At 43.2% G+C, this 26253-nt stretch overlaps 1 pseudogene across 1 annotated transcript; it reads left to right on the top strand.

Moving 5' to 3' along the window:
- The first annotated feature begins 17488 nt into the window (after positions 1 to 17488).
- On the top strand, positions 17489 to 25836 carry LOC120102902 (protein PRRC2C-like; annotated as a pseudogene). Its single transcript, XR_015620277.1, has 2 exons — positions 17489 to 18635; positions 18736 to 25836. The product of XR_015620277.1 is annotated as a protein PRRC2C-like, transcript variant X2 (transcript).
- The last annotated feature ends 417 nt before the right edge of the window (positions 25837 to 26253 follow it).

Raw genomic sequence — 26253 nt, forward strand, 5'->3', positions numbered from 1 at the left:
CCTTGCACTTGCTAGGCAAGCGCTATACCACTGAGCTAAATCCCCAACCCCGGTTTCTATTTTTCTAATGTGATGTTCCCCCCACTTTTTTTTCTTTTTTTTTTCGGAGCTGGGGACCGAACCCAGGGCCTTGCACATGCTAGGCAAGTGCTCTACCACTGAGCTAAATCCCCAACCCCATTGGTCTTGGCTTCTTTTGCTTAGGTTCCTGCACTTGCCTCTAGCAGTTAGGTTGTCTCTGGTGTTTGCTTGTCTTGCTGTTTCTGACAGTGGCTTGACCATCCTGTAGTTCTCTGTGTCAGTACTCCTATAGAATTGTTTTCCTGTTTTCTTTCAGCCATTTCTGAGAACAGGTGCTCTGATTTCAGGTGTGTCAGTGCTCCTGGTGACTGTCTTTTAGCTCGAGGTGTGGGCAGGAATCACAAAGTTTCTGCTCTTAATTCTTCCTAGGTCCTTGTGCCCGGGGGCCTCAGTTGGCACGAGGCAATTCCCTCTTGGGTCTGGAATGTGGGTATAGGGTAGTCTCCTCTGATTTCTCAGGAGTGTCCACACTTCTGAGGGTCCAACTCTCTCCCTCACTGAATTTTGATGCAGGGAGATGTTTGGTCGGTTCAGTTCAGTCCTGGGCTCAGACCAGATCCACGGGTACTGGCGGCTGACTGTTCCTATGTTCCTGTGTCCAGAGGCACTGTGCAGTTTCCCCTTGGACCCGGGATGTGGGCAGAGGTGTGCAGAAGTGGCAATCTATCATGCAGTCTCAGGATATCTGCACTCCTGGGTGGTCAGCTCTTTTCCCCACGGGATTTGTGTGTGGCTTATTCTTGAGATTGAATGCCATACTCATCTGATTCTTCTTAGCCCTCAGAGTCTAAATTGCCTGATGCTCTGAATAAAGTTTACTATTGCATTGGATTTTAGTAAGCCCCATTTTTAGGTCTTGCTCTCCTGGGTTGACACTGCCAAGTACAGTAGTGAACTCTCTTCCTGTTAAGAACATCACATGTCTTGCTGAGATCTAAATTTAGTCAATGGGTAAAAATGACTTTAGAGCATAGGAGAGAGATATCATCCCCTTTTAGTCCTCAGAAAGTGACTGATGACATTTTCCAGGCACACAATTCCCCATCTGGATCTTCTTTGTTAAGTTCTAGAGTTCTTGTTCATGTTCCCACATGCTTGTGATTTACTGCATAGATCAAAGATCTTGACCAATCAGCGTTCCCTCACCATGGATATGAGTTCCTGTCAGGTGTTATGAATGTTCCTTTCCTTCAGTTTTACACTTTCCCTCATTATTTTAACATTTTTTCATTTTTTGAAACTATCTTATAAGTAATTATGACATTTTTTACATATCACAATAATTTCTAATCACTTAGAAATTATCAGCTAACCTTGCATCTCTTTTATATATCATTTTACTTATTTTTGAGAATTTCATACATGTGTACAATATGTTTTCATCAAATACATGGCTTTGTTGCCTTTCAACTCCTTTCAGAACCACCCAATTATGTCTTATATTTAACTTCATGAACTCCTTTGTTTGTTTTTTAATTTACTGAGCCTAATTAGTCCTGGTAGGTGTGTGCAAGTGTAGGGCCATCCATACCAACATAGGAAATCTGCCAATGTCCATATCTCAGAAGAAAACAGACTTGTCCTCTACTAGTCATTAACTACTAAACCTTTACAGCTGGGATGAGGCATCTTAATCCTTTCCTGTATTCATTGGGTGATATCCTATGAAGGACTATGGTAGTATGAATTTTTCTGAGACTTATGTGGAAAGTGAAATAGAATTATATATAGTTAATTTAATAATGAATATTTAGTATGTACATATTAAACTAACTTAAATATAGTTGTTGTTTCTCTTTTTTGTTAAACTTAGCATGGATGAAACATCTATAGTCTAAGGCCTTAACAAACATTAAACAGAAATAAAACAATTGAAACCAAACTTAGCTACATCTTCTGAGGCACTTGCTACTACGTTAGGGGATGCACCTGTAGATAGTGACCACAGTGTATGAGTGTGTTGGAGATAGCTTTCTGAAGAGGTCAAAGACTTAAGTCTATCACCATTAAGCTACAGTTGAATAGAGAGCCAGACTTAGTCATCAGCCTCTATAAGTACCTCAGAGATATTTTCCTTGGAAAGTGTTTTCTAAATCAAAAAACAAACAAATAAATGCTCTTTTTTTTATTAACTTGAGTATTTCTTATATACATTTCAAGTGTTATTCCCTTTCCCGGTTTCCGGGCAAACATCCGCCTCCCCCCTCCCCTTCCCTATGGGTGTTCCCCTCCCCACCCTCCCCCCATTGCCGCCCTCCCGCCAACAGTCTATTTCACTGGGGGTTCAGTCTTAGCAGGACCCAGGGCTTCCCCTTCCACTGGTGCTCTTACTAGGATATTCATTGCTACCTATGAGGTCAGAGTCCAGGGTCAGTCCATGTATAGACTATAGGTAGTGGCTTAGTCCCTGGAAGCTTTGGTTGCTTGGCATTGTTGTACATATGGGGTCTCTAGCCCCTTCAAGCTCTTTCAGTTCTTTCTCTGATTCCTTCAACAGGGGTCCTATTCTCAGTTCAGTGGTTTGCTGCTGGCATTCGCCTCTGTATTTGCTGTATTCTGGCTGTGTCTCTCAGGAGCGATCTACATCCGGCTCCTGTCGGTCTGCACTTCTTTGCTTCATCCATCTTGTCTAATTGGGTGGTTGTATATGTATGGGCCACATGTGGGGCAAGCTCTGAATGGGTGTTCCTTCAGTCTCTGTTTTAATCTTTGCCTCTCTCTTCCCTGCCAACGGTATTCTTGTTCCCCTTTTAAAGAAGGAGTGAAGCATTCACATTCGGATCATCCGTCTTGAGTTTCATTTGTTCTAGGCATCTAGGGTAATTCAAGCATTTGGGCTAATAGCCACTTATCAATGAGTGCATACCATGTATGTCTTTCTGTGATTGGGTTAGCTCACTCAGGATGATATTTTCCAGTTCCAACCATTTGCCTACGAATTTCATAAAGTCGTTGTTTTTGATAGCTGAATAATATTCCATTGTGTAGATGTACCACATTTTCTGTATCCATTCCTCTGTTGAGGGCATCTGGGTTCTTTCCAGCTTCTGGCTATTATAAATAAGGCTGCAATGAACATAGTGGAGCACGTGTCTTTTTTATATGTTGGGGCATCTTTTGGGTATATGCCCAAGAGAGGTATAGCTGGATCCTCAGGCAGTTCAATGTCCAATTTTCTGAGGAACCTCCAGACTGATTTCCAGAATGGTTTTACCAGTCTGCAATCCCACCAACAATGAAGGAGTGTTCCTCTTTCTCCACATCCTTGCCAGCATCTGCTGTCACCTGAGTTTTTGATCTTAGCCATTCTCACTGGTGTGAGGTGAAATCTCAGGGTTGTTTTGATTTGCATTTCCCTGATAACTAAAGATGTTGAACATTTCTTTTTTTTTTTTATTTTTTTATTTTTTTATTTTTTTTTTATTATTAACTTGAGTATTTCTTATATACATTTCAAGTGTTATTCCCTTTCCCGGTTTCCGGACAAACATCACCCTCCCCCCTCCCCTTCCTTATGGGTGGATGTTGAACATTTCTTTAGGTGTTTCTCAGCCATTCGGCATTCCTCAGCTGTGAATTGTTTGTTTAGCTCTGAACCCCATTTTTTAATAGGGTTATTTGTCTCCCTGCGGTCTAACTTCTTGAGTTCTTTGTATATTTTGGATATAAGGCCTCTATCTGCTGTAGGATTGGTAAAGATCTTTTCCCAATTTGTTGGTTGCCATTTTGTCCTAACCACAGTGTCCTTTGCCTTACAGAAGCTTTGCAGTTTTATGAGATCCCATTTGTCGATTCTTGATCTTAGAGCATAAGCCATTGGTGTTTTGTTCAGGAAAATTTTTCCACAGCCTATATGCTCTTAAAGTAGCTATTATTAGACAATCAGATGGTATTATGACATTTTGATTATAAGGAATGTTTAGGGCTTTCCTTTCCATCTGCTTCCCAAACACTAGGAGTTATAATGACACTATTCCTAGGGATATAAGAATAAACATCTTCTCACTCCAGATAGGGACCCAATGACAATTCAATGTAACGATACCACCAAAGCATGCCTATTCAATGTCTTTATTGATGGTTCTTACACAAAATATGGGTAAGGAGTTAGTTAGAGAAGCAAAGAGAGCCACATCACCAAAGCCCTACCTAGCGTGGTTGAAAGTTCATGAATACTGGAAACCTGAGGAGCACAGAACATGCTCAGATAGCTCAACAGGACAGTGTTCTTTCCAAGTGGCTCAATGGGTTTGAAGTACTTCTTGGGAGTTTAGTAGGTCTTTGCTTTTTCTTGGCAATTCATCTGGCTTCCATGTTTGAGCCTCTCTTAGGCAGCCCAACCTGTCTAAGAATATCTTAGCAGTTTTACTGCTTGTCTATGTTAGTAAAGGAGGGACCTAGTGAATTTTGTCAGTTTCAGGGACTTCCTGAAACTATTTTGAGTTGATTACTTCCTGAGTAATCAGGAAATGGCTTCCTTCCAGGATTTAATGTTTCACCTCTCCTCAGAATAGCTTGTTGTTTCATCTCTCTGTAAACATTCTGTACTTTAATAAGCTTCCCTCCAGGATGGAAAGTTTTTAAGTCAGAAGAAACTACTTTGTTGCAAACAAATTTATTCTTAAAGGAAATTGCAAAAAATATGATTCTCAGACATCAATGAAAGTGCTGAGGAGCAGAGTTAAGACAGAAGTGGAACAGAACAGATTATGGAAAATCAAAAGAAACTGCTTGGTCCTTTCAGCTGTGAATCAGCATCAAATCTGCTTGAGTGCTGCAGAAACTGATGCCCAAGCATCAGAACAGACAAGGAGGATGAAACTCCTTATGTTTTGCTTGTGTCTGAATTGAATACAACAACGGAATGCCAGATGCGTATAAACTACCTTTATATAACTGAAAAAATGCTGTTCTGAATATAATGACTTTGTTAAAACAACTTCAAAGCCTGGCAAGATCATCCCTGCTGCTTCTCAGGACTTTACATTACAGTATCTAGGACCTATTAAGATTTCTGCAAGGGATTCTTGTATGTTTCTTCTACAGAACTTGCACATATGCTGTGGTCAATCCTGACAGGTTTACCCCTTTCTTTCCAATTAATCTCTAGTTCCCCTTCAGATATTAGGATTGTTGTTGTTTTGTCATTTTAAATTTATTTTTAGAAAGTAAATCATAATAAATGAAAATCAAACTCTCTCACTACAATGTACAATAAGTGTCTTAGGGTTTTATTGCTGTGAACAGACACCATGACCAAGGCAACTCTTATAAGGACAACACTTAATTGGCTTACAAGTTCAGAGGTTCAGTCCATTATCATCAAGGTGAGAACATGGTACCATCCAGGCAGGCATGGTGCAGGAGGAGCTGAGAGTTCTACATCTTTATCTGAAGGCTGCTAGGAGAATACTGGCTTCCAGGCAGGTAGGGTGAGGTTCTTAAGTCCATGCCCACAGTGACACACCTACTCCAACAAGGCCACATTTCATAATAGTTCCACTCCCTGGCCCAAGTATATACAAACCACCACAATAACCATTATCACAATTAGTGAAATAGAGTGACATGGACAATACTCAAACTCATCATTCCATTTGTTTGGAGTCAGGAGTCCCACCTCTGAAGAGTTGTGTGTTTTTGGACAAGTCATTGGGACTACCTGGTTATTATTGCTAGAATAGCATGTTATCCAGTGGCCTCTTTCTGGAGATCCCCAGCAACTTCTTGGTCAGTGATGATCTTATTTTGATCAGTGGCTATCAACAGTAATTAAGAGAGAGCTCAAGTCCACGAGGAAAATATACAGAAGCCAAACTGTGTTGGTGAGAAATACTTTCCATGGGTTATAACACCTCCTGAGAATTTTGATTCTTACACTGATGCTTTCAAATGACTTTGAATTCTAAAGAGGAGTCTTTCTCCTGTCCCTCCTGATGTTCTTAGTGCTGTTCCCTTTGGCCTCTTTTAAAAGAAACACTTTCTCTAGAGCCTTGAAAGTATGCCATATACCCTACAGAAAGTGATCCTAATAAAGTTTCACCTTTGCTGTTTTTATTATAGTTGAAAATTTTAAGTTGTAAGGATTTTTTGTGTTTTGTTGTGCTGTTGTTGTTTTGTCTGTAGTATCTTCTTTCTTCAAGAACCACTGATTTTCTTCAAGTGAGAATATTCCTGTTAGGTAACTAAGAATATTTTACAGTGCTGACATTTATTATTGTTGGGTACATATAAGCAAATGAAAATCACACACAATTAAAATGTATCACTAAACAATAGCAAATGAAAAATGTGTTTATAACTGAATAAATACATTGTCTTTTTGAGTCAGATGATATTGAGGAAAGTACACATCTCTGTATTCTACTTGAGAGACGTGAGGCAACCCTCAGTGTTGTTGAGCGATGGAAGGGCAGGCTCACGGAACCAATACCGGAAAACTCAGAAGAGGGAAGGATCCCAAGTTCCCACAATGACAAGGGTGTCTGGCAGTACCAGCCAGATACAAGCAACCACATCAACAGGGTGTGGCTACTGAGGACAAAAGGTGTCCAGGAATTGAATTGCTGGGAATTTCTTCAGGCATTCATCTTAGTCTGATGTTTTCCTCAGATGGTAAATCTGCAGGACTGTGGAATTCAAGGAATGACACCAGCAGACACTCAGTCCAAGACAGATGTTCCTCCATAACTGCATTAAGTGTTGTGTAAACTATTACCCACATCAGATTCATGTACCGAATAGAAGTTTGTACATGAGAGTCTAAAAGGGAAAGTGCACAAGACAATGCGGAGAGGAGAGAAAATGTAGATGTAAGAGACTTGGCCCTCTGAATCCAAGATTTGCATTCTTACCAGTTTAGTATGTTGCGTGTTTATGTTTTGATCTGTACCCAGCAGAATGAAGTTGCCACAGAAGCAGAAATGCTTGCCAGTTTTTGTACAGTGCTGCCTCGGCAACCATAAAACAGTGCCCAGCACCATAACATATTCACTAGAGCTTTGTTGAATAAAAATTAAGATTTTTATTAAGATATCACTATTATTCAAAATAAGCCTTTTTAATAAAAACATTTTCCAGAGAATATAGATGGTCATTTTGAAACATTACTCCTCAAATAGAGTCACATTCATACTCCTTAAGCACCAATCTTTGAATATCCATATATAGTCACTGTTTGTTAGTGTAGTAGAAAATGTAAACATTTATCTATTCTTCAAGTGTTTGGAATACCAGTGTCCTTTGCTTGTGGCTTCATCTTTCTATATTACTAAAGAAGGTTGTCTTCTCTTATAGTACCCAAGTTATTGCCTGCATAGTAAAAACGTTTATAAATGTGAGCTTTAATATACAAAATATACAAAGAACTCAAGAAGTTAGACTCCAGAGAACCAAATAACCCTATTAAAAGATGGGGTACAGAGATAAACAAAATATTCTCAGCTGAGGATTATCGAATGGCCAAAAAGTACCTAAAGAAATGTTCAACATCCGTAGCATCAGGGAAATGCAAATCAAAACAACCCTGAGATTCCACCTCACACCAGTCTGAATGGCTAAGATAAAAAACTCCGCTGACAGCAGATGCTGGCGAGGATGTGGAAAAAGAGGAACAGTCCTCCATTGTTGGTGGGATTGCAAACTGTTACAACCACTCTGGAAATCTGTCTGGAGATTCCTCAGATAATTGAACATTCCACTACCTGAGGACCCAGCTATACCTCTCTTAGGCATATACCCAAAAGATGCTCCAACATACAACAAAGCCACATGCTCCACTCTGTTTATAGCAGCCTTATTTATAATAGCAAGAAGTTAGAAAGAACCCAGATGCCCTTCAACGGAAGAATGGATTCAAAATGTGGTACATCTACACCATGGAGTATTACTCAGCTATCAAAAACAATGACTTTATGAAATTCATAGGCAAATGGGATGAACTAGAAAATATCATCCTGAGTGAGGTTACTCAATCACAGAAAAACACACTTGGTATGCACTCATTGATAAGTGGATATTAGCCAAAAAGCTTGTATTACCCAAGATGTAATCCACAGACCTCATGAAGCTCAAGAAGAAGGATGACCAAAATGTCTATGCTCCCACTCCCTCTTAAAAGGGGAAAAATATATCCATAAGAGGGGATATAGAAGCAAAGTTTAAAGCAGTGACTCAAGGAATGTCCATTCAGAGCCTGACATACATGTGGTCCATATATATACAGTCACCAAAACTAGATAAGATTGATGAAGCTAGAAAATCCATGCTGAAAGGGACCGGATATAGATCTGTCCTGAGAGACACATCCAGAGCATGTCCAATACAGAGGTCAATGCTAGCAGCAAATCATTGAACTGAGAAGAGGACCCCCGGGGGGAATTAAGGGAAGTGTTGAAAGAGCTGAAGGAGCTTGCAACCCCAAAAAACAACAATGCCAACTAACCAGTACTTCCAGGGACTAAACCACTACCGAAAGAATATACATGAACTGACTCAGGGCTCCAACTGCATTATGTAGCAGAGAATAGCCTTATTGGGGCACCCGGGGAAGGGGAAGCCCTTGGTCCTGCCAAGGTTGGACCCCCCAGTGCAGGGGAATATGGGGGGCAATAAGGAGGATGTATAGGGGGAATACTCATATGGGGGAGGTGGAGAGGAGGGACTAGGGGCTTATGGACAGGAACCTGGAAGGGGAATAATGTTTGAAATGTAAGTAAAGAAATATATCTAATAAAAATTTAAAAACTAAACGTGAGCTTTAACATCTCCTATTGATTACTAGAGTTAACTTTTTTTATTTTTTTTTATTAACTTGAGTATTTCTTATATACATTTCGAGTGTTATTCCCTTTCCCGGTTTCCGGGCAAACATCCCCCTAATCCCTCCCCCTTCCCTTCTTTATGGTTGTTCCCCTCCCCATCCTCCCCCCATTGCCGCCCTCCCCCCAACAATCACGTTCACTGGGGGTTCAGTCTTAGCAGGACCCAGGGCTTCCCCTTCCACTGGTGCTCTTACTAGGATATTCATTGCTACCTATGAGGTCAGAGTCCAGGGTCATTCCATGTATAGTCTTTAGGTAGTGGCTTAGTCCCTGGAAGCTCTGTTTGCTTGGCATTGTTGTACAGGAGGGGTCTTGAGCCCCTTCGAGCTCTTTCAGTTCTTTCTCTGATTCCTTCAACAGGGGTCCTATTCTCAGTTCAGTGGTTTGCTGCTGGCATTCGCCTCTGTATTTGCTGTATTATGGCTGTGTCTCTCAGGAGCGATCTACATCCGGCTCCTGTCAGTCTGCACTTCTTTGCTTCATCCATCTTGTCTAATTGGGTGGCTGTATATGTATGGGCCACATGTAGGGCAAGCTCTGAATGGGTGTTCCTTCAGTCTCTGTTTTAATCTTTGCCTCTCTCTTCCCTGCCAACGGTATTCTTGTTCCCCTTTTAAAGAAGGAGTGAAGCATTCACATTCGGATCATCCGTCTTGAGTTTCATTTGTTCTAGGCATCTAGGGTAATTCAAGCATTTGGGCTAATAGCCACTTATCAATGAGTGCATACCATGTATGTCTTTCTGTGATTGGGTTAGCTCACTCAGGATGATATTTTCCAGTTCCAACCATTTGCCTACGAATTTCATAAAGTCGTTGTTTTTGATAGCTGAATAATATTCCATTGTGTAGATGTACCACATTTTCTGTATCCATTCCTCTGTTGAGGGCATCTGGGTTCTTTCCAGCTTCTGGCTATTATAAATAAGGCTGCAATGAACATAGTGGAGCACGTGTCTTTTTTATATGTTGGGGCATCTTTTGGGTATATGCCCAAGAGAGGTATAGCTGGATCCTCAGGCAGTTCAATGTCCAATTTTCTGAGGAACCTCCAGACTGATTTCCAGAATGTTTGTACCAGTCTGCAATCCCACCAACAATGGAGGAGTGTTCCTCTTTCTCCACATCCTCTCCAGCATCTGCTGTCACCTGAGTTTTTGATCTTAGCCATTCTCACTGGTGTGAGGTGAAATCTCAGGGTTGTTTTGATTTGCATTTCCCTTATGACTAAAGATGTTGAACATTTCTTTAGGTGTTTCTCAGCCATTCGGCATTCCTCAGCTGTGAATTCTTTGTTTAGCTCTGAACCCCATTTTTAATAGGGCTATTTGTCTCCCTGCGGTCTAACTTCTTGAGTTCTTTGTATATTTTGGATATAAGGCCTCTATCTGTTGTAGGATTGGTAAAGATCTTTTCCCAATCTGTTGGTTGCCGTTTTGTCCTAACCACAGTGTCCTTTGCCTTACAGAAGCTTTGCAGTTTCATGAGATCCCATTTGTCGATTCTTGATCTTAGAGCATAAGCCATTGGTGTTTTGTTCAGGAAATTTTTTCCAGTGCCCATGTGTTCCAGATGCTTCCCTAGTTTTTCTTCTATTAGTTTGAGTGTATCTGGTTTGATGTGGAGGTCCTTGATCCACTTGGACTTAAGCTTTGTACAGGGTGATAAGCATGGATTGATCTGCATTCTTCTACATGTTGACCTCCAGTTGAACCAGCACCATTTGCTGAAAATGCTATCTTTTTTCCATTTGATGGTTTTGGCTCCTTTGTCAAAAATCAAGTGACCATAGGTGTGTGGGTTCATTTCTGGGTCTTCAATTCTGTTCCATTGTACTAGAGTTAACTTAATGCCATGTTTTGTGTTGGCTATTTGAACGCCTCCAGAAATTAACTCTACCTGAACATAACATGCTGAAACACCAACAAGAGTCAGGAATGGATGAAGATCAAGATTCAAGAAAATATGCTTCTATCATCGATTTCACTTTAACATTGCAGTTACATTTCCTACATTGAATGCGAACAGATCAACTTTTAAAGGCAAAGAGAATTTCATCTCTGAATCAGGAAAGAAGAGTAGCTAAAGTGTTACCCTGCTACAGGTGATTATATTATTTAAAGAGTACAAAAAATTCACCTTTCCCCTTAATATGAATTAGAATTAGCATGACGAGAAAGTTCTAATTCTGCACACATCTTTCTTTTAATGAAGAATAAATGAATAATGTAAATTTTCTAGCACATGTAAGCATTAATGAGCATTACACTATATGTTATTTGATGATAACTTGGTGAGATAACATCATTGCTATATCATACGTCTTTAAAACAACCTGTAATAAATAATCAGTCAAGTAATAAAATGCAATCAAGTCAATAAACAAGCATATAAACATCACAATTCATAATCAGCCAAAACCTTTATTAAAAACTCCTTGCATAAGTAATTAATAGCCAGAGGAAGGATTGTGGTAGTAATAGTGATATAAGTTTTGTTGTTTTGGTCTTTTGTTTCGCCTATATCAAAAGAGAGATGACAAGGAAGACAATTTTTGTAGACCTAGACAAAGCACCTTAGCTAAGGACATACTATCAGCAGCTGTGGAAACCAATGTAAGAGAAGTCAAGAAACCTATAGTGAGACTGACAGCTAGAAATATGTCAAAAATGTCATCAGATTCTATTGGGTCCCATGGTCATTTCTAGAACGGTAGTAACTCTGAGGCCATCCTGGGGTACTGATTTGTAGACTGCCGTGATAAAATATTGACTCTTTTTAACGAACATTCTAAATCTAGATCTGCTACCTACCTACCTTCCTTCTTACCTTCTTCCTTCCTACTTTCTTCTTTCTCTTTTCACTCTTTGATAGTTTCATATATGTGCAAGAACAAATTTTGTGATTTCCACCCCAATTCCCCTCTCTTATCCCCCTGCCTTTCCTATTGAAACACTTCTTCCTATCATGTTTCTCTCCCATTTCAAGCCTTTTTCTCTTTTTATGAATCATTGAGAATAATTAAAGTTCATTGCATGAACATGGGTGGGAGCTTATTTATTGGAGCATGAGAAACTAATCAGAGCTATACCAATGAAGGGAGTCCCTTCTTAAAGTCTTTACCTACTAAATACAAGCACCCTTCTTTGTACAACAAAGTGGTGGCTGGCCCAATAGCGTGAAGGTAACTACAGTTGCACTGAAGTGACAAATGCAGGAGTCGTGCTATGTGTGTAGAAGAAAGCATCCTCTAGCTCTCTTCCCCATCTTCTGTCTTGGACATTCTTTTCTCTTCCTCTTTCTCCATGTTCTCTGAACCTTGGAGAGGGCAATATAGATGTTTGATTTAGGACAGTGCTCTACCATGATTTATGAGTACTACAACCAGTTCTGAGTGCCTCTATTAGCCATTACCTAGGGAATAAGAAGTTTTTCTGACCTAGGCTGAGAATAGCACTAATCTATAAACTCAAATATTCAGAAAACAGTTGGAAAAAATGTGCAAAACAGTAATAATAGTCTCTCCCCTAACACCCATGATACAGGTTCTTGTCCTGGTTTATAATGTCAATTCTCTCCTGTGGATCAAGCCTCAACTTCAATCAGAGAATTGTGGGGCACTCCCATCATAATCAAATCAAGATAAATGCCAACGGTTAAGTCTCTTTTTTTCTATTTTGGTAGTTTTTGTGGTTTGATTTGAATAAAAAACAGGCACGCAAAACATCTATTCATTTTCTTCGCTGTGTAACCTGTCCTTGGGGTTGGTGACTCTGATGGCCAGCTGTGCTGCTCTTTCTATGATGCTTTTTCGGTTCTTAGAGGACACATCTTGAGCAATCTCAGCACAGTAAGATTTAAATCTTATATGTTGCAGGCTTTTGCTGTAGCTCTCAGGGTTCGGGGACTGCAAATAACTTTTCTCCATCAGCAGCTTGCATAGCATATTCTGATACAACAAAAGTTTGTTCAAGTAGGTTTCTTGCTCAGATATGGTTTGATTTCTCTCTATGACTAAGGTATGTGGTGGTTTCTGGAGCAGTCTTATAATCAAGTTCTGGTTAGCGACCAAGAGCAGTGGTGATAGTCTATATTGTTCTGTGAGTCTGCAGGTCTGTTTCTTCCCTTCAGCTAACACATCAAAGGGAGGTATCCCATACCTGGCACCTGGTATTTTTTATTTAATAATCACTGGATTCTTGGGAGAGCACCATGAACACATGCAGGGCAACACCATTTAAATTCTTTTCAAAATATTAAACACAAATGTTGGGGGGGGGATAGAAAAAGAATTTTTACTTACTCCTTGACAATGTACCCAAGGTACCTTAATCGTATCTACCCCTAGCTCATTTCTCCCTCTTCCCTTGGATCCTCCCCTAGCACTCCTCCCCCAACATCTCTCTCCCTCTCTCTCTCTCTCTCTCTCTCTCTCTCTCTCTCTCTCTCTCTCTCTCTCTCTTGATTTCATGTCATCTTTCTTAAATTAGAACCCAATGGATCAAATTATAGCTTTCCCCATGAGCGTGGGTATGGAGCCATCTGACAAGGCATGTCAACCTGCTAGTAGGCAAACATTCCTCAAGTAAAATGTACTATCTGATATTTGAATGTGTGTATGCACTAGATACATACCAATCAGTCAAAAATTCATCACCTTTCTTCCGAACCTTAAAGTATACTGTGCATCATTGCTACGCAGTTAATATGTTGAGTTTGACAGAACAAAATTCCTTCCTTCCTTCCTTCCTTCCTTCCTTCCTTCCTTCCTTCCTTCCTTCCTTCCTTCTTTCTTTCCTTTCTCTCTCATTTTTAGAAGGTTCTCACTATGTATCTCTAGCTGTTCTGGAAATTACTATGTAGATCATAGTGGCCTCGAGTTCACAGAGTTCGGCCTGCCTCTGGCAACTGAGTACTAGGTTTAGAGGTGGTCACCAGCACGCCCAGATGCTGCTTGCTTCTTTCAGACTACATTGTACTCACCGATGAATTCCTCCTCTTTCTTTCCCAAAAGGGAAAAATAATCACCGCTTATAAATATTTGACATAATGGGGATAACACTATCATGAAAATGATTAAAGAAAGTTCTTAACTTTTAGACATATGCATGGAAGTATTTATGAATTAACTTATGAGTTGTTGAAAAATGAGTTAACAGAAATAGTTGAGATTTAGAAGAAATGAATTGGTCATGAGTAAGTCACTGTTGAGTTGAATGATGGACATATGGAGTCCACTTACCATTTTAATCGGAATGTTTGAAGTTTGCAAAACAAAATGTAAAAAAGAGCAAGAAATAAATCTATTTCTATCATAAATTGAAAAACACCTAAGGGGTTTCCCTGCTGAAGATGGTGCTATGAGGTGTGGGATGAGGGGAGAGTAGAACTTCAGGCCCCCTTCTACAAAATTAGCACTAAGATGTGAATTTCAGAAAGCTTTGCTGGAGTTGGCCAGTTTTTCTTTTGGTCCAATGTTCAAGAATTTTATAAAGCATCTGGAGTGCAAGGATTTGGCTGGCTTTTCACCCATTGTAATAATGAGACATTTATTGAGAAAAGATGTCAAACAGAGGAGCCGTCCATGTGATCAAATGCATACATTAGCAACCAGTACTCTTAAAGCAAGCCACAACCCAGCGTACAGAATGACCAACGCGAAGTGTGAAGTGTCAACTCTGACCAGTTGACAATGTGTAAAACCAAACTTTGTACTCAGTGTTTAGAGTATAAAGTGAAGCTAGAATTTGGCCAACTATTTACTTTTCAGAAATAAAAGAGTCTAATAAAAGGACAACAATGTGAACTCATTTTCAAAACTTAGCAGTAATGCAAGAAGAAACAAACCAGTCTATTTTTAAGGCAGACACAAATAAACAGAATGTGTTTTCTTTTTTAATTTGTATCTAGGGTTCTAGAGATTTTTGTTTTCTCCACAAATCTCCAAGGACCATATCAGTCCTCTGATTATAAACTCTGGTCCAGTAGCACAGCTGGTTTCCTCCTGTCTTCTCACTGTGATCCATTTCCATCACCAAGACAGACTTCCAGCCACCACATGGAGCAAGAAGCCTGGGAAGGAAAGGATGTTCAAATACTATGTCGATGCACATTTGGTCAGACAATATGCCATGCTCCTCCTTCATGAATGTTATACCCATAAATCTTGTGAACAATCTTGTGAAGTATGTAAATATTTATCTAAATTTTATTGGCAAGGAAATTACAAAATTATGTTATTTAAGCCTTTCCATTCAACTCAACAAACCTTTACTGTGTATTTACTGTTTTTTTAAAGCAATGCAGATGGCATTGAAAATTCAGGGAATATGGTGCAGTACCTGCCCACAGTTTGTTCTAGGCATCAGAGAACCCAAAACAAGGAGGTACTGACTGTAAGCAATTGGATGGTAAGGCTTGATTTTACAAACATGAGCAAGCCCAGATGATTTCTAATTCCTTCTAGGGTCAGAAACACTTAAGAATGGAGAAATGTCCAGCTGGACAGCAGAGAGTGTCCAGAAGTTTTAGTCTAAGAGAGAAGAGCCAATCAGATTACACTAACCTCTGGCTTCCTTAAGTATATTTAATCAAGTGAGCTATTTCCATGATAGACAATCTTTTTCTCTCTTCATGGCTCCAAATATCGCAAAACTGCTGGGCCTTGCTAATGGCCTTTGCATTCTCAAGGAAGCTACTACAGATTGCTCCTGGTGCTGAGCTCCACCATTTTGGACAAAACTTTCTGTGCGTTCTTAAGTTCAGGATCCTGGACACCTACTTTCTGTGAAATGAGCAGCATCTTCTATGTATCTCCATAGGCTTAGGACAGATGAAGCCAACTTTGCCTTCTGTCATCTGATAGTTATTTTTACCCACTTAGTAGGCTTAAGTGTATTCTCTAAAATGCTGGGGGAATAATGTGGTAGTGGAAAAGATGATTTCAATATTAGGAGGAAAAGTACAGTTTTTGCTGCCAACTGGATCCCCTAATAAAACTGGAAAGCAAAGCACTTGGCTGAGAAGCCAGGTGAGAACACTTGGGGGAAGCCGGGCCCATTGGAGCCTCCTGTGAGTCTGGCACAGAACTGTGCTGCCAGGACCCACATGTGCATCTCTGGCTCACAGGCTTACACATGCTTTTGGAAAAAGCCAACGGAAAAAGAGCAAAGAACATTTGACAGCATTTGGCATTCCTCATCTCTGGATTTTACCGGCTCAGTTCCATTATTTGGACAAGTCTGGATTGTTGCAATTCTTAAGCACAGTCACCAGGGCTGATCACATGCTACCTTCAAGTGAAACATGTTTTAAAGTATAATGAGATATTAATGACAATGATTCCGAATGCTTAGTATGCCTGAGCTTTAAGACATAGTATAATTCTGTCAGTTTATTTCAATTTGGTGACCAAATCTTAACAGATTTTTCAATACTGTGGAAGCAAAATATTAAGCAAGAGGAACACCAAAGCTTGATATTTTCCTGATCTTCTCAGATGAGAGGGTCATGAGCATGATGCTGTGTTCCTCAGCCGAGAGCCTAGCCACTGAGGTGGGAATGCTGCGTGGATGTGCCAGCATTTCGTGCTGAAGTCTGCATTCCCAGCCTCGTTCCCTGGAGTGTGCAGATGAGAGCTGGGAAGACAGCTTGCATTCAAGTTAAGGGCGGGTGGCAGCCATGAGTGGGGAATGTAATGACATGAAGCCAAAGAAAACAGAATGCTCAGACAGCCAATAAAGATGAAGGTCTAAATGGACAGGAAGGAAGACCCAGGGACACTGCTGGAGTGAAGAACAAATGTTTGATTTTCATGCCGCTTCAGGTCCAGTGTGGATTCGCTGAGTCTATAGCTACAAGCAGCAAAATTACTCTGCTGTGATTTAAGATCCAGGCTCACATGACACAAACTCTGGACCTAGGCAGAATTCTTCGTTGACTTAGCTTTCTGCCTTGGCAGGGCTCCAGGTCCATGTCTTCAATGGCCTTCTGGACATTATTCTTATGACTACAGATGACTGTCCAGTAACTGTCCAGGACACAAACAGCACCTGTAGTTCCCTTAAACTGGGGAAGACGAAAACCTCTCCCAGAAATATATTGTTCATATAGATACCTCTATATAGATCAGGGTCCCCGGCGACACTGGAACTTTACTTACATTGACCCATGCCTTTCTCATTGATCACTATCATTATCATCCTGCCTCAAAATGCATGAAAAGCTGACCATAAACATAAGAACCGAGGGCTCAGCGATGATGCTAAGAATAAACCTGTGCCTTCTGTGATGGGGTTATGGTCTCACACCCTCTCCTATTCCTGCTCTTCTGGGAAACAGGATTGAGCTAGAGCAAATTTTGTGGGTTGGGACTCACGTGGAGAGCTGAACTGTATCTAGGAAAACTTTTCCCACTGGGATCAATTAGGTAAGAATACTTGGCAGAGATGTATCCAGAATGTCCAAAAGCAATGAGGCCAAAATCTATAGTTGGGAAATATTTCAAGGGTCAGTTCCCATCATTGAGACTAAACCCCAATTGAAAATATTAACTAGCAAGAGGTAGCGAAAGTGCTTTGGCAGTTTGTACGGCCGTGGCTCGGGCTTTCCGGACCGAGCGGCCCTGCGGACGATCTCTGGAAACTCCTTCCCCTTCCTTGCCCCTAATCCGTACCCGGCGAACCTCTGGAAGCGTGCAGACTTGGTTCTCACCCATGGCGGACTACTTTTAAGGGGTGTGGCAGGAGGTTTTGGACTAGATGAGTTTCCACCGAAATGTCGGAGAAGTCAGGCCAGAGCACAAAAGCAAAGGATGGGAAGAAGTACGCAACACTCAGTTTGTTTAATACTTACAAAGGAAAGTCCTTGGAAACACAGAAGACTACAGCTCGACAAGGGTTACAAAGTCTTGGAAAAGTTGGTATTTCACAGTGGATGCCCCCACCTGCTAACCTGCCAAGTCTTAAAGCAGAAAACAAAGGCAATGATCCTAATGTGAATATTGTGCCTAAAGATGGTACAGGATGGGCATCAAAACAAGAGCAGCACGAAGAAGAAAAAGCACCAGAAGTGTCACCAGCACAGCCCAAACCTGGGGTTGCAGCTCCCCCAGAAGTAGCACCTGCTCCCAAATCATGGGCCAGTAACAAGCAAGGTGGGCAAGGAGATGGAATCCAAGTGAATAGTCAATTTCAGCAGGAATTTCCCAGTCTGCAGGCAGCTGGAGATCAGGAAAAAAAAGAAAAGGAAGCAAATGATGAAAACTATGGACCTGGACCCAGTTTACGCCCACCAAATGTTGCTTGCTGGAGAGATGGTGGTAAGTCTGCTGGGTCACCTTCCTCTGATCAGGATGAAAAGCAACTTGCCCAGGATGAAAGCACGGCTATAACATCAGAACAAAATGACATTCTCAAAGTGGTGGAGAAGAGGATAGCGTGTGGTCCTCCACTGGCCAAACTGAATGGACAGCAGCCTGCCCTTGCTTCTCAGTATAGAGCTATGATGCCTCCATATATGTTTCAGCAGTACCCAAGGATGGCCTATCCTCCTCTACATGGTCCCATGAGGTTCCCACCTTCTCTATCGGAAACAAACAAAGGCCTTCGAGGACGAGGTCCTCCTCCTTCTTGGGCTTCTGAACCTGCACGCCCATCCATCCTTAGTGCATCAGAATTGAAGGAGCTGGATAAATTCGATAACCTAGATGCTGAAGCTGGTGAAGGCTGGGCAGGCGCGAAACAGTCCATTAAGTACTTTGCACTGGTTGGCGTTTAGTCTGACACAAGTGGTGGTGTGTGTATGAGCTCCTCTAAGCGTGTGCTCTTTGACAGGCGCCCAGACGGAAGTAGACTACACAGAGCAGCTGAATTTCAGTGACGCCGACGAGCAAGGCAGTACCAGTCCTAAGGGAAACAGCGGTGAGGATCAAACTTCAAAAACACCTGAAAGCACAGAAAACCGAGAAGAAGGAGATGAAGCTTCCAGCACTGAGTCTTCTTCTCAGACACCTGCTCAGCCTCCAGTCACAAAAAGTCCTTATGGGAAGGGCCCGCCATTTAGTCAGGAGCGGACCTCATCTTCACACTTGCCACCGCCTCCCAAGTTGCTTGCACAGCAGCATCCCCCACCTCCAGATCGACAAGTGCCTGGAAGACAGGGCCCCTCTCCTTCAAAGCCTCCAGTCCCTGATACCGATGAAATATGGAAGCAAAGACGAAAACAACAGTCTGAAATATCTGCAGCAGTGGAGCGTGCTCGTAAACGCCATGAGGAGGAAGAGCGGAGGATGGAGGAACAGAGGAAGGCAGCGTGTGCAGAGAAATGGAAGCAACTGGATGAGAAGCTTGGGATCATAGAAAAGCAACCCTCCCCAGAGGAACTTAGAGAAAGGGAGAGAGAGAAGGAGCGGGAGCGGGAGAAAGAACTTGAAAAAGAAAAAGAACAGGAACGAGAGAGGGAGCGGGAGCTTGAGAAAGAGCAGGAAAAGCAAAGAGAAATGGAGAGGGCGAGACAGCAAGAGAAAGAGTTAGAACAACAGAGGGAAAAGGAGCAGGAACTACAAAGGCTGAAAGAACAAGAGAAGGAGGGCGAGTTGAAGGAAAAGGAAAGAGAGGAAAAAGTTGAACCCCAAGAACCTAATGTAGAGCCTGCAACAGAAAACCAAGAAAGTGAAAACAACTGTAAGAAAGAAGAACAACCAGTTTTCACTAGACAGGACAGCAATCGAAGTGAAAAGGAGACCACACAAGTGGTACAGGAAACAGAACCTGAGTCAGGGTCTCAACCCCGACCTGCTGTATTATCTGGCTATTTCAAACAGTTTCAGAAATCATTGCCACCACGATTTCAGCGGCAGCAGGAGCAAATGAAACAGCAACAGTGGCAGCAGCAGCAGCAGCAGCAGCAGCAACAGCAGCAGCAACAACAACAACAACAAGGCGTACTTCCACAGACTGTGCCTTCACAGCCGTCTAATGGTTCAGTCCCTCCTCCACCACACAGACCCCTTTATCAGCCAATGCAGCCCCACCCCCAACATCTGGCTTCTATGGCTTTTGATCCAAGGTGGCTCATGATGCAGCCCTATATGGATCCACGAATGATATCAGGAAGGCCTGCTATGGACATCCCACCCATACATCCTGGAATGATTCCTCCTAAGCCGTTAATCAGAAGAGACCAGATGGAAGGGTCACCTAACACCTCTGAATCGTTTGAGCACATGACTCGATCTGCGAGAGATCATGGAATTTCTCTTTCTGAGCCTCGAGTGATGTGGGTGTCAGACCCCTATCATGCTGAGCCTCAGCGGGCAGCTGCTTCCAAGTCTACTGAAGAAACTGGGGATGCAAGGCCTGAAACTGCAGTGGACCATGAGCATATGACTGCTACTTATCCTGTAGAACAGAGTCAGTTAGAAACCCACTCAAAAACAGATGTTGCTAGAGACTCAGCTGAAACAGAAGGACAAAATTGTTTAAGCAGATCCGTGGAAGATGTAAGACCTCACCATGTTGATACAAACAGTCAGTCTGCTTGTTTTCATGTAATCGATCAAAAGAGCCTACCTGCTCCTACAGACGAGCGGATCTCTGCACTGGAAAGTCAACCTGCCCGAAAAAGAAGTGTTTCCCACGGCTCTAACCATGCTCAGAATGCAGAGGAACAAAGAAACGAGCCATCTGTCAGCATACCTAAGGTCACCAGCAGATGTACTGATTCCAAAGAAACCGTAGAAAAGCCAGAGGAGAAGCCAAGAAAAGATGGCTTTCTGCGATCTTCTGAAGGACCTAAACCAGAGAAAGTCTATAAATCTAAATCAGAAACTCGGTGGTGTCCAAGACCAAGCTCTAACAGAAGAGAGGAAGGTAATGACAGGCCTGTGAGAAGGTCGGGTCCCATTAAAAAACCTGTACTTAGAGATATGAAAGAGGAGCGGGAACAGAGGAAGGAGAAAGAAGGTGAAAAGTTTGAAAAGGTCACTGAAAAAGTTGTTAAAGCAGAAAAAACAGAAAAGAAAGATCTTCCTCTTCCTCTACCACCTCCAGTTCCAGTTCAGCCCCAGTCATTGGTCTCACCACCAGTACAGCCAGAACCAGAGAAACTACCCTCAACAGAAATGTCAGCTTTGACTCAGAAGCCATCTCAGGATGAGAAACCTTTGGAACCTGTTGTCAGTGTCCAGGTAGAACCTATAGTTAAAACTACAAACCAACAAACTGTTGCAGCACCAACAGTCAAAGAAGAGAAGCCACCTGAGAAAGTCATCAACAAAGATGTTGGAGTAGAAAGACCTCGCCCAGACTCTAGAGTGGCAGTGAAAAAGGAGCCGCCTTTACCTGCTAGGCCCTATTGGAAGGAGGCCAGAGATAGAGATTGGTTTCCAGACCAAGGGTACCGAGGCAGGGGCAGAGGAGAGTATTACTCCAGAGGTCGGAGCTACAGAGGCTCTTACGGAGGGCGTGGCAGAGGTGGTAGAGGGCACACCCGAGATTACCCTCAGTATAGGGACAGTAAGCCAAGAGCAGAGCATGTGCCTTCCGGACCTCCCAGACAAAGAGAAGAGAGCGAGACACGCAGTGAGAGTTCTGATTTTGAAGTTGTTCCCAAAAGAAGGCAACAGAGGGGCTCAGAGACCGACACAGACAGTGAAGTTCATGAGAGTGCAAGTGACAAGGATAGTTTAAGCAAAGGGAGACTTCCCCTAAGAGAGGGACGGTCCGAAAACAAAAAACCTGTCAAGCCACAGCCGTCTTTTAAGCCTGAAAACCATGTCCGAATAGATAATAGGCAATTAGAGAAACCTTACATAAGAGATGAGGAGAAGTCTAAACCAGGTTTCCTTCCAAAAGGGGAGCCTACAAGGCGTGGCAGAGGAGGAACATTCAGACGAGGTGGGAGGGATCCTGGAGGCCGGCCATCCCGCCCTGCTACCTTAAGAAGACCGGCTTATCGGGACAATCAGTGGAACCCAAGGCAGGCAGAACCTCCTAAACCTGAGGATGGAGAGCCACCAAGAAGACACAAGCAGTTTATGCCCATACCTGCAGATAAACGACCTCCAAAATTTGAGCGAAAATTTGACCCAGCTAGAGAGAGGCCCCGAAGGCAGCGTCCTACCCGACCACCAAGGCAAGATAAGCCACCTAGATTTAGACGGCTGAGAGAGAGAGAGGCTGCTTCAAAGACAAATGAGGTGTTGGTACCCACAAATGGCAGAGTTAATGTTGTTCAAGAACCAGTTAATCCACCTGTGGACATTTCGGGAAATAAGACACCAGATTTGTCTAACCAGAACTCTTCGGATCAGGCAAATGAAGAATGGGAAACAGCCTCTGAAAGCAGTGATTTTAATGAGAGAAGAGAGAGGGACGAGAAAAAAAAATGCTGATATGAGTTCACAAGCAGTTGTAAAGACTGGAGAAAGTGTTTTGCCTCCAAAAAGGGAAATAGCAAAGCGAAGTTTTTCTAGTCAGAGACCTGGAGTTGATCGCCAGAATCGTCGTCGTGGCAACAATGGTCCACCCAAATCAGGAAGGAATTTCTCAGGTCCTAGGAATGAAAGAAGAAATGGCCCACCATCAAAAAGTGGGAAGAGAGGGCCATTTGATGAGCAGTCCTCAGGCACAGCTGGTGTTGACCCTGTCAGTGGTAACTCTGCACATCACCAAGAAGGGGTGCCTAATGGTGCAGGACAAAAGAATTCCAAGGATGCTACTGGGAAAAAGAGAGAAGATACCAAACCCGGCCCTAAAAAACCAAAAGAGAAAGTAGATGCTCTCTCACAGTTTGATCTAAACAATTATGCAAGTGTTGTTATCATTGATGATCATCCTGAAGTAACTGTAGTTGAAGACCCCCAGTCAAATTTGAATGATGGTGGCTTTACTGAAGTTGTATCTAAAAAACAGCAAAAGCGGCTACAGGATGAGGAACGCCGAAAGAAGGAAGAGCAAGTTGTACAGGTATGGAGCAAAAAAAATATAGGTGAAAAAGGAAGAAGTCAGACTTCTAAGCTTCCTCCAAGGTTTGCCAAAAAACAAGCTACTGGGACTCAGCAAGTTCAGGCCCCACCCTCTGCACCACTTCCAGTCTCTTCCTCAGCTCCAGCCTTAACATCCCTGGCACCTGCAGTTCCTGCATCCACCCCAGCTCCAGTTCCTGTGCTGGCATCAGCCACAGCTCTAGTTCCAGTGTCAACCCCAGCTCCGGTTCTGACTTCATGCCCAGCTCCAGTTCCAGCCTCAGCCTCAGCTCCTGTTCCAGAATCCACTTCATCTCCAGTCACAGCCTCTTCCTCATCCCAGCCGTCAGTCCCGGCTCCGACTCCTATCCTGGCCTCAGCCTCAACTACAGTCTCCATCCCTATTCTCGCCTCTGCTTCAATTCCTATCCTTGCTTCAGCCCTAGCACCAGCTTCAGTTTCTTCTCCACCCCCAGTGGTCTCAGCTACAGACGTGCCAGCTATTTCAACACCAGCTGCCCCAGCCTCGGCCCCAACAGCCTCAGTGCCACTTGCCCCAGCCTCAGCTGCATCCACTGCCCCAACCCCGGCCTCAATGGTACAGACGCAGACACAGAACCACAAACCAGTCCAGAGACCACTTCCACCTTCAACACCATCTTCAAAGCAGCCACCACCTTCGATTAGATTACCTTCAGCTCAGACATCTAATGGCACAGATTATGTAGCCACTGGGAAGTCCATGCAGACTTCACAGTCACACAGCTCTCTAACAGCTGAGTTATGAACCAGAAGGACAAGAGAAACCCAGCCCGGCTGCGGTCAGAAGCACAGACCCTAGAACAGCAAAGGAAACCAAAGCAGTCTCAGAAATGTCTGCTGAGATCGGAGCAATGATCTCGGTGTCCGCTCCAGAATATGGCACTGATGCAAAGGAGTCTGTAACAGACTACACTACACCTTCCTCTTCTCTGCCTAACACTGTGGCTACTAATAATGCAAAGATGGAGGATACTTTGGTTAATAATGTGCCCCTGCCCAGCAGCCTTCCCCTCCCTAAGAGGGAGGCCATGCAACAGAGCTCCAGCCTGACCTCAGTTCCTCCTCCTACTTTCAGCCTCACCTTCAAGATGGAGTCTGCGCGGAAGGCATGGGAAAATTCTCCAAATCTAAGGGAAAAGGGGTCCCCAGTCACTTCTACAGCACCTCCAACTGTGCGTGGCGTCAGCAGTAGTGCCAGTGGACCAAGCACTGCTAATTACAACTCATTTTCCAGTGCATCAATGCCTCAGATCCCAGTTGCCTCGGTCACTCCTACAGCATCGCTATCAGGAGCTGGTACTTACACTACCTCTTCATTGAGTACAAAAGCTACAACCACATCGGACCCTCCTAATATTTGTAAAGTAAAACCCCAACAATTACAGACCAGCAGCTTGCCTTCTGCCAGTCATTTTTCACAGTTAAGCTGTATGCCTTCCCTTATTGCACAGCAACAGCAGAGTCCACAAGTTTATGTGTCTCAGTCGGCAGCAGCTCAAATCCCAGCCTTCTATATGGATACAAGTCATTTATTCAATACCCAGCATGCGCGATTGGCTCCGCATTGGCTCCCTGGCCCAGCAGCAGGGCTTCCAACCTGGTCTGTCGCAGCCAACATCTGTTCAGCAGATTCCAATCCCTATCTATGCCCCACTACAAGGGCAGCATCAAGCCCAGCTGAGTTTGGGGGCTGGGCCTGCTGTTTCCCAGGCTCAGGAATTATTCAGTTCTTCAATTCAACCATATAGGTCGCAGCCAGCCTTTATGCAAAGCAGCCTTTCCCAGCCTTCTGTGGTCCTCTCTGGTACAGCTCTCCACAACTTCCCAGCAGTCCAGCACCAGGAGCTTGCCAAGGCACAGTCAGGTCTTGCCTTTCAGCAGACTTCAAATACTCAGCCCATCCCTATACTGTATAAACATCAGCTGGGTCAGGCATCAGGACTAGGAAGTTCTCAGCTGATTGATACACATCTTCTTCAGGCAAGAGCAAATCTTACTCAAGCGTCAAATCTTTACTCTGGACAAGTACAGCAGCCTGGTCAGACAAATTTTTATAACACTGCCCAATCACCAAGTGCTCTCCAGCAGGTTACAGTACCATTACCAGCATCCCAGCTTTCCTTGACTAATTTTGGATCTACAGGACAGCCTCTGATTGCCTTGCCTCAGACACTTCAGCCCCAGTTACAGCACACAACCCACAAGCACAGGCTCAGAGCTTGAGCCGTCCTGCCCAAGTAAGCCAGCCTTTCAGAGGGTTAATCCCTGCTGGAACGCAGCATGGCATGATGGCAACCACAGGAAAAATGTCTGAAATGGAACTAAAAGCCTTTGGGAGTGGCATTGATATCAAACCAGGAACACCACCAATTGGTGGTCGAAGCACCACGCCAACATCTAGTCCATTCAGGGCTACATCAACAAGCCCAAACAGCCAGTCTAGCAAAATGAACAGCATTGTTTATCAGAAACAGTTCCAGTCAGCCCCTGCCACAGTGAGAATGGCACAGCCGTTTCCTGCACAGTTTGCACCCCAGAAGAGAGCTGTGGGAAGAGGACTCAGCCACAAGACATTTGGTCCTAGGTGTTGGCAAAGCAGAGAGCAGAGGTTCTTCAGTCCACGCAGCGGTTCTTCTCTGAGCAGCAACAGAGCAAACAGATAGGAGGCAAAGCCCAGAAAGTGGACAGTGATACAAGTAAACCTGAGACACTGAGTGACCCTCCTGGTACCTGTCAGGAAAAAGTAGAAGAAAAGCCACCCCCTGCACCCACCATAACCACCAAACCTGTTAGAACTGGACCAATCAAACCTCAGGCGATCAAAACCGAAGAAACAAAATCATAAAGGCTGTGGTTTATTGAGGGTGGGTGGGCAGGGAAAGTGAAGTCAAATAATGCCAGCAGCCACGGGGTGAAGTGATCTGTGACACTGTCCTGTGAGATACACAAGGGGCATAGAGCATTTTACACTGACAGCTGCTACACTGATTACAACAAGGCTCCACAGGCTCGCACCTCCCGTGTAACATTTGCATCTTCGGTTGGTTTATATACAAGTGTGCAAACAGTCTGTAAGTGCGCACAGTTTAATCTTAAGGAGCATGAAACACCAGAAGTAGGAGAAGAGTGATAACCACAGAGTAGCTCAGCTGGACACTGGGCAGTCCCATTGCCCCATCAGCTGTGGTTCTTTTGCTCCCTTGTGTTCTTTGGATATGTCTATGGCATTTCTAGGCTTGAAAGTAAAATGATGCTATCTGGTGCTGGATAGAGGAGCCTTATTTTTTATTATGGCAGCTTGCTATTTTTGTAACATGGTGATTTGGTTGAACACAATAAAGTA

The sequence above is a fragment of the Rattus norvegicus genome, chromosome 5 (assembly GCF_021556685.1).
Source record: "Rattus norvegicus strain SHRSP/BbbUtx chromosome 5, alternate assembly SHRSP_T2T, whole genome shotgun sequence".
Classification (NCBI taxonomy): Eukaryota; Metazoa; Chordata; class Mammalia; order Rodentia; family Muridae; genus Rattus; species Rattus norvegicus.